An 8,816-nucleotide genomic window follows, 5' to 3' on the forward strand; every position below is an offset into this window, starting at 1 on the left:
CACCTAAGATGTTGTTCAACAGGTATTGGAAGATGGCCAAGGAGTGCAGATGCCAGTCTTACAATATATTCAGACTTATCAGAAGATGCTTGGAAGGGTGCTCCTGGGTGGCTCAGTCGGTTAAGCGTCTGACTCTTGATTTTGGCTCAGGTCATGATCTGAGCATTGTGAGATAGAGCCCTGCATCAGGCTCCTCACTGGGCATGAAGCCTGTTTAAGATTCTCTCTCTCCCTCTGCCCCTGCCCTCCTCTCTCCCTCTCAAAAAAAAAAAATGCCTGGAAGGATAGTGTTTGCTTGCCACTTTTCCAAGAACAAAGTTGTACGTGTCCATAAGTCAAATTCCATAAAGATCTCAGCCTATGTTCAGGAAGATCACTGGTAATGATGATGATAGCTACCATTTATTGAGTACCTATCATGTGCCAGGCCCTTATGGTAAGAACGGTACATGTATTAGTTCATTTAATTCTCACAACAGCCCTGTGGTAGATAACACTTACAGCAACTTCTACAAGGTCACATAGTTAAAAAGTAGTAGAGCCAGAAGTCAAACCCAGATATTATTGGTTCCATTGACTATGTTCTTTACTTTATGCTACATTGCCTCTTCTACTGAGAGCTTGGTATGGATTATGTATGATGAGCCTACTAAAATCACAGTTGTCTTGCTAGAAAAGGTAAATGCCATTCTTTTGCTTATTAAAGAGAACCAAGATAGACCCTGCAGGAAATGTGGAAAACTGATCCATCCTCCATCATAAGTATTGTTGTACTTGAAAGGAACTTGCAGCAGTAGAAACACCAGGTTCCAGCTCCATAATACACCATCCTGGTGATGGGCACAGAACACTGGGGCCAGCGTAGCTCTTCTGCCTTCTCATTTGAGAATTATTATCTATACATAGTAGAATTATTCAGAATTCCTGGCAGAGGTAGCAAATGGGATAGCATATAGACAGGTACCAAGAAAATATTGGTGGAAGAAATTTGAAGTGAACTAAAAGGTGTCTGGAACAGATTTAGGGGGAAGTTAAAATAGTTTGAGCATCCAGTGAAAAATAGCCCCCAGCATTCTTGATTCACTCTTCAGACACAATTTAAGGGGGGGCATTCTCTTTAGAATGTCACCTTGCAAATAAGGACATCTATGGATAATGTCCAAGCTTTTGAGTCAGATAGAGAGCCTAGTCTGCCAAACCAAGGCTCATCCACAGAGCTGCCAATACTTCATTGTGGAAGCTGGATTCTTTAGCTAGGAATACCTCTGAAATGCAGAACACCCTTTCCTAAATTGAGACCTAAGAGGTAGTAAGGGTCAGAGGCAAGCTGTCCCCTTGTGGAGTTAAAAGTGTGGACTCCCAGCAGCAGTGAACACATACATACACACACAAACACACACACACGTGTTACACACACACCCCAGAAGAGACAGGTGTATCACTAGCATTGCATCTAACCAGAGGACAAGTTCTACCAATTCAGAAAAGTGATAAAGGCTTCAGTATCATTTCAGTGTGAAGGGCTCTCCTGAGGTCTCCTTGGAATTCAGCCAAGAAAACTGAGTCATTCCATTCCATCTCCTGGGCAAGAGGCCAGAATGATCACTGACCCTTACCTCACGCTGAAGCCTATGGACATCACTGATGGCATTCCCATCTGCTGTCACAGCGGGATAAAGAATAACCGACAATTACAATGTGCTTTGAAAACACAAAGTATCTAATAAAACTTGCATCTTTTTTCTGGAATCACTTCCAATATTTTGTTTCAACAACCAAAAACCAAAAAAAGAAAAATATCTAGAGAATTTTCTAACCAGAAGTAATAATAATATTCTGCCTATTGCTGTGGTGATTCTGTCTGTTCAGTCTGTGGCTGCTAAAATTGAATGTGAAAATGACACAGAAGGGCTGTGGTCATTTTATTTGGCCCCTAAAGGTCACTACTGAAGTTCAATATAAAGTACATATTTGATCTTGTTCACAAAGATAAATAAGAATATTATTTCACTATTACTTCTAAGAGAATTCAACTTTTCTTAGAGCTCTGCTGAAAAAGGAATCCTCAGAAATGCAAAGCTTCATCTTTAAAAGATTTATGGAAACTTAAGGGATTAAGTCTTGAAACCTGGAAATAAATATTTCTTAAAACATTTTAAATAATGTTCTCATTCCATTTCTAGAAATGATTGATTACTTCTGAATGTGTAATAATTTTCCAGACTATCTTCCACAACTATAGCTTTCACACTGAAAACTGGACTTACATTATAGAACAAGCACAGTGACAACTGAGTTTCTTTTAGATAAGATAATTGGCAGTTATTTTGTCCAAATCAGACATTTAAATATATGCAAAACCAGAACTGTTTAAAAATTTGAAAAAGTATTCTTATCAGGCACACACACTATAATATTCCTGAATCATATCCTGACCAGCTATCAGGTTTATTCAACATACACAGGCACTGATCTTTTGGTTGGGTCAATTTTATATTTTCCAGATTTAGTCAGATTTCAGATTTAACCAATTCCCTAAACTAACCTTAGAGTTAACTGTCAACATCTCTTTTCATGCAGAAAGAAGGGTGGGGGGGCGGTGGGACTCCAACAGTTTCATGAGTAACCTGCTTAGAATTAAACTCTTTATTTGTAAAATAGTGTGGGCGGGGGAAGGAGGAACTTGGTGAAATTCTTTTGAGTACTACTACTTGAAACAGTTTTCATTTTCTTGATTCATCTCTCACCTTCTCACCCTTATTTGTCTCTATTACCACTCAAAAATCCTCTCATTTACCTCTTATTAATTCCCTGTTCCATTCCCTTTAGTGGCCTTTCAAGACTTTCTCTTCCTCTATGTTCCCAAAATCCCCAATCACAAGACTTCACTTCCAGCCTGCTACTTTTCTGAGAAAATAGAAGCCATCTGAGGTATTTTTCTTTTTACTCCCTTTCTCTTCCCCTCTGAATTCCTCTGTATTGTAAGTTGTATTCTTCCTTCCAGTCTTGGGCTCCAGCATGAAATATCTCTCATTCTGGTAACATTATCCTCTTTGCCTTTACACTTGATCATAAATCCTCCTCTCCTTACATCCTTGCTCCTTCAATTCTCTTCCTTGATTTTTTTTAAAACTCTCCTGACCAATCATCTCTTCTTCTGCCTACTCCGGTAGACCCAGGGTCTTAAAATAAACACAAATCTTCTCTTGATCTTACCCCTTCCCCCAAGTTTTCTTTTCTTATCAACCCTTCAACATACAAATTATTAGAAGAGGAATTTACATTTGCTTCCTACCTGTCTTCACTAGCCCTTTACTCACTCATGTCTTCTAGGATCACAATGAGTTCCTACATGTCAAATCCAACTTCATTCTCTCAAGCTCTTGCAGTATTTAACACTGTATCTCCCGAAACCCTCCCTTCCCTTGGTTTTGTAATATTGTATTACCCCATTTTTCCTAAGCATATCCTGGCCATGCCTCCCCTTGTCCTTCCTTCTCCTAACCTATGACACCAGGTATTCCCCACAGTTTTACCCTTGGTTCTCCTCTTTATACTCCCGCACTCTATCCTTTAATAATCCAGTTCTGTGGGGGCTCTTTTGACATCTGGATCTCCAGTCCAAAAGTTCTCTCTCAAGCTGTTCCACACATACCTCTACCTAGCAGACAACTTCATCCATAACACTAGGGGCTCCTCAAAGGCACAAACCATGTTTTATTTTATTTTATTTTATTTTATTTTTTGTACTTCAATCTCCCACCTTCACCATTGAGGGGCAGCAACAAGGTAGTAGGAACTCAATAAAAGTTATTTAAGCTGAACTAAATAGTATTTCCCACCTGTACCTGAAACTAAACAGACACAAACTGAACAGCTGTCCGGCCCTCCATAACCCAAAACATCCCAGACTCCTAACTTCCTTATTTCTCTTAACTTCTAACCTCCAAGCCTTACAACCTCAGCTCCAACTCTGACATGTTCTTTTTCCTTGTCTCCTATATCTAATAAATTACATCATGTGTTATTGATTCCTCCTTTGTTAGATTTTTACATCTGTTTACTCGTTTACCTTCTTTCTGTCATACCTTCAATTCAAGGCCTTAATTACCTCCTACCTATCTTATTGTAATAGAGTCCCAAATCAGTTTCTCCATCTCTCCTGCATACCACTTCTAGATTAATCTTTATTTAACACACTTCTAATGATACTAGTTTGCATCTCAAAAATGGTTAAGATTTATCCTTTGCCCAGCAAACTCCAAACATCTTGCCCTAGCATCAAAAGTTCTTCCTAATACGGTCCCAAGATACCTGTATGTTTGGAAGCATTAGAGATCTACTCAAGTTACTTTAAGAGAAGAAAACGTTTAAAAGAGGATATTCACTGATCAACTGATAGCTGTCAGAACGAGAAAGCTCTAAAACTGAGCCACTCTCTCACTCTACCCATGTCCCTTCTTCTCCTTTCAGTTTCTCTTCTCTCTGTCGCCCTGCTCCCTCATTATTCAGTTTCCATTCCTCATGGTTTCAGCCAGCACACAGCACAACATGACCACTCCCAAGCCCTTCTCCACCTTGTCCACTCCCAACACTTCCTTGCAGTTTCTGCCCACACTGCTAATTGGTTCAGTCTTTGATTTCCCGGTTCCAAATTCTGAAGAGGCCAAATGGCCTACTCCATCTTTTCATGCTGGACCACAGCTATGCCACAGAATAACCGATGGAGTGTCTGTCTTTGGATCAGATGCCCATCCTCTTCCACTCAGCTGTGATCCAATCATGTGGGGGATGGGCAGCATAACAGATTCAGAGAATGGACCCTTTAGAAGCAGGCCTATGCGCAGAAGAGATTCCTGTAAAAGGAATTCTTTTTAGCAGGACAGGCAATGGTCAACATCTCTAAGGCATTACTTTTTCCTGCCCTGTTCTCCTACATACACACCATGATCCTGTCAAACAGGATTTGCCCTCTCACAAACCCAGTCCACAACTATATAATCATATGTCTGCTTGCGTCATTATCTCCACTTAGAATAATCTCTGTTATCACCTTACCATCTTGAAATCTACCATCCAAAGGACACAAACAGACATAAATTCACAAAACAGTCAATACACAACAAGAAAAGGAAGCTATGAAAATTTATTTGAGCACAAAGAAGCAATACTCCAAATAAGGTGCATTTTTTGTCAATTAAATTAGCAAAAATAAATTTTGAATGATTGGGGTACCTGGATGGCTCAGTCAGTTAAGGGTCTGCCTTTTGCTCAGGTCACAATCTCAGGGTCCTGGGAATTGAGCCCAAAGTCAGGCTCCCTACTCAGCGGGGAGTCTGCTTTTCCCTCTGCCCCTCCCCTCTGCTCGTGCTCTCTCTCTCTCTCTCTCAAATAAATTAATAAAATCTTTAAAAAAATTTTTTGAATGATTAATGTACCTTATGATGACAGTTTCTTGTCTTCCAATAAAATATAGCTAAAAGGAAATATATTTAATTCCTGCCAAATTTCACAAAGATGTCCAAATATAAATAAAAAGAAGAGAAGCAAGCCTAATATCAAGAATTTAAAAAATAATAGCACTAGATGAAGTAACGTTAAGAATACAATAAAGCAAAAAATAAAAATAAAAAATAAAAAAGAATACAGTAAAGCTACTGGTCTTATAAATGGTTGATGGTATTGCAATAATACTAGAACCCTTTCAGAAAGCAATTTGCCAACTTGATTCTTTTTGGAATATACAGAAAAACTTTAACAGGAAAACTAAATTACTTTTCAATACTGTCAACTAAAGAAAAAATACTTTTAAAATTTTGGTACATATCTTTCCATACCTTCTTAATATGTGCATTTTTTTCTTTTCTTTTTTCTTTTTGTAAAATAACATTGGGTCAAACTAGGTATACTGTTAGACATTAGCTTCGTTTTTTCTTATATCATGAACCTTTGTCTATGCTATTAAGTCTTCTAAAACATTATCCTTTTTAAGATTTTATTTATTTATTTGAGAGAGTGAGAGAGAGAGTGCATGAAAGGGGGTAGGGTCAGATGGAGAAGCAGACTCCCCACTGAGCAGGGAGCCCAATGCAGGACTCGATCCTGGGACTTCAGGATCATGACCTGAGCCGAAGGCAGTTGTTTAACAACCTGAGCCACCCAGGCACTCCTTTTAATGGTTGCATAGTAGTCTATCATATGATTAGGTAAAAATAGATTTTTTTTGGCAAAAATGGATTTTTACCAAAAAAATTCCTTAATGCTAGACTTCAGATTTGGTCTACTTTTTCATAATTACTGATGGACTGAAGTGAATATCCTTACATATAAATGTCTTGTGCATTATCTCTGATATTTTCTTAAAATAAATTCCCAGAGATATACTTGATAAAGCAAAGAATACAACCGTTAAAATTTTTTTAATAAAAGAACTTCTAAATATCAAGTTAACCAAAACTATAATATGACAACATTAGGAGAATAAGGAGTAGGGGAGGAGGAAGGGAGGGAGGGATGGTATAAGAGAGCTAAAGCTCCATCATCCATAGCAAGAAACCATGGTACATAAAATGAAAAATTTTTTTAACTAGTGTAAGGGTGTGATTTAGAAATAAGGAGGTGAAATAGCTAATAATGAGGAATAGTGGATAAGAATCAGGTGTAAGAAAATATGACACAGAACGCTGCTGTTTTCATTATATGTTTTGTTCTGTCTTTTTAACCATTCATTTATACTGGTTTGATAAAAATACAAATTAAATTAAAAACATAAAACCAACAGTCTAATTCAGCTATAAAATATAACAGATACACAAGTTGGCTTCAGAGCCCATGATTCTCATCGTTAGGTAGAAAAAAACCCTTTTATGTACATACCATTGTTTATAAAAACCTTAAAAGTTACAATTTTGTGACCTCTTATTGAGAACCCCCTGTAAACAAAGCATGCGACTAGGTACCGTGGGAAGTACTAAGAAATACTCCATCTTTTCATTCTCTCCAGAGAGAAGACAATTACTGTCAACACTAGAAATAGTCTCTCCACATGACTTAGCTATGAAATGTTAGTAAACTGCCTATACAGAAAAGAAGATCAAGTTTTCTCCCCCAAAATTTTAAAAATAGAGAAAAACTAAGATACCAAAGCCTCAAGGTAAAGTTTGAGAAAGCTGTGAATTTTTCTTCAGGAGAAATGCTTCCATTTTTCCACATACAAACACATGCTATAGGCAGCCCTCACCAAAATGTGTCAGAAAATTGGAAAAACAAAAGGAAAATTTGGATTGTGGGAATAAATAAAGTGTTAGAAACCTTAATTTTTCATTTAATTTCAATTCATTTCATTCATTTCATTCAATTTTTCAGGCAACCTCCTCACAGATCTTGCCATGTATCCCTGGTAAATGTTTAGTTCTTCTTAGTTCACATCATTGTAGGGCCAGAAATTTCCTCAGAATATTAGTACCTTCAGAAGAAATCATCATAGTGGCACCAGACTGGTTCCCCCTCTTGATTCAACTGATTTGAAGAACACCTGTGTAGTACATAAGGAATCAGATGAGTCTCCACCGTCGAAGGTTATTGAGTATCTGCCTCCACCATAGTATCTCCTACTAGTACACAAAGTGGAGCTAGTAGACCAAGAGTCCTGTCCCTTGCTCCCTCCCCAAAACCTTTCTCTGTCCCCTTCCTCTCTTCACTCCACATTTCTCCTTTAATCACTATCTCTCTCTCTCCACTTCTCTTCCTCAAGCCTCATTCCTGGGTTTTCCCCTCTCTCTCTTTCCTAACACTCTCCCACCCTTACCCTATCCACTTCAAAGAACTGAGGTGAGGAGGGAGAACCTCTCTTGTTCTTCTTCTACTTCCCTACATGAAGAAGAACCAAAAATTTTACCTATAGGTGATTGAAGTCTAGTAACAAAGACATCTAACAAAATGCCAGCTAACATTTTAATTCAAACTAAATTACTTGTAAGTTTATCAGAATTGCATGAACAATTTTTGCATTTGAGTGACTACCATTTGGGCATATTTATTTTGATTTACAATGGTAAACTAAATGTGTAGTTGTGTTCTCTATTCCTACAGTTAATATGCTCCTTTCAAAATGTTTTGTCTAGGGCGCCTGGGTGGCTCAGATGGTTAAGCGTCTGCCTTCAGCTCAGGTCATGATCCCAGGGTCCTGGGATCGAGTCCCACATCAGGCTCCCTGCTCCTTGGGAGCCTGCTTCTCTCTCTCTCTCTGTCTCTCATGAATAAATAAAAAATAAAATCTTTAAAAAAAAAAAAAAAAAAATGTTTTGTCTAATGACCATTATACAACATCAGCATCCACTCACATGGTGCTTCCTTCCCCAACTTTTACCAAAATCTACCCCTCTCCCCCAAAAAGCAGGTATTTGGAAGAAAAAAGAACGACTGTTCCCTGTCTTCATCCAAGCCTCTATACTGGTCAACGTGGGTCTCTGTGACAAAGATAAACAATATAATGTTCATTCCTTAGGAGCAGCCACTTCCAAATATCATATTGAGTTAAGTTCAAGTTTATAGACTACATGAACCTTTGAACTCTGAAAAATGTGGCTTCGAATCCCAACAAATATGACTTTTGGAATGGATGTTCCATCTTCCAGTCAGAATGGAGATATTACAAGAGCCTGGAAGGAGAGGATGAGATTAGTCTATCTGATGAATACATCAACTAAGAAATGGGAGAGAATGCCAGAAATAGTTGGCTAAAAAGTAATATATCAAGCATTTAGATTGTACAAGCAAGTCTTTACAGATAATATAAATTTCAAACAAATTATTTT

This window comes from Neomonachus schauinslandi, chromosome 13 (assembly GCF_002201575.2).
Source record: "Neomonachus schauinslandi chromosome 13, ASM220157v2, whole genome shotgun sequence".
Taxonomy (NCBI): Eukaryota; Metazoa; Chordata; class Mammalia; order Carnivora; family Phocidae; genus Neomonachus; species Neomonachus schauinslandi.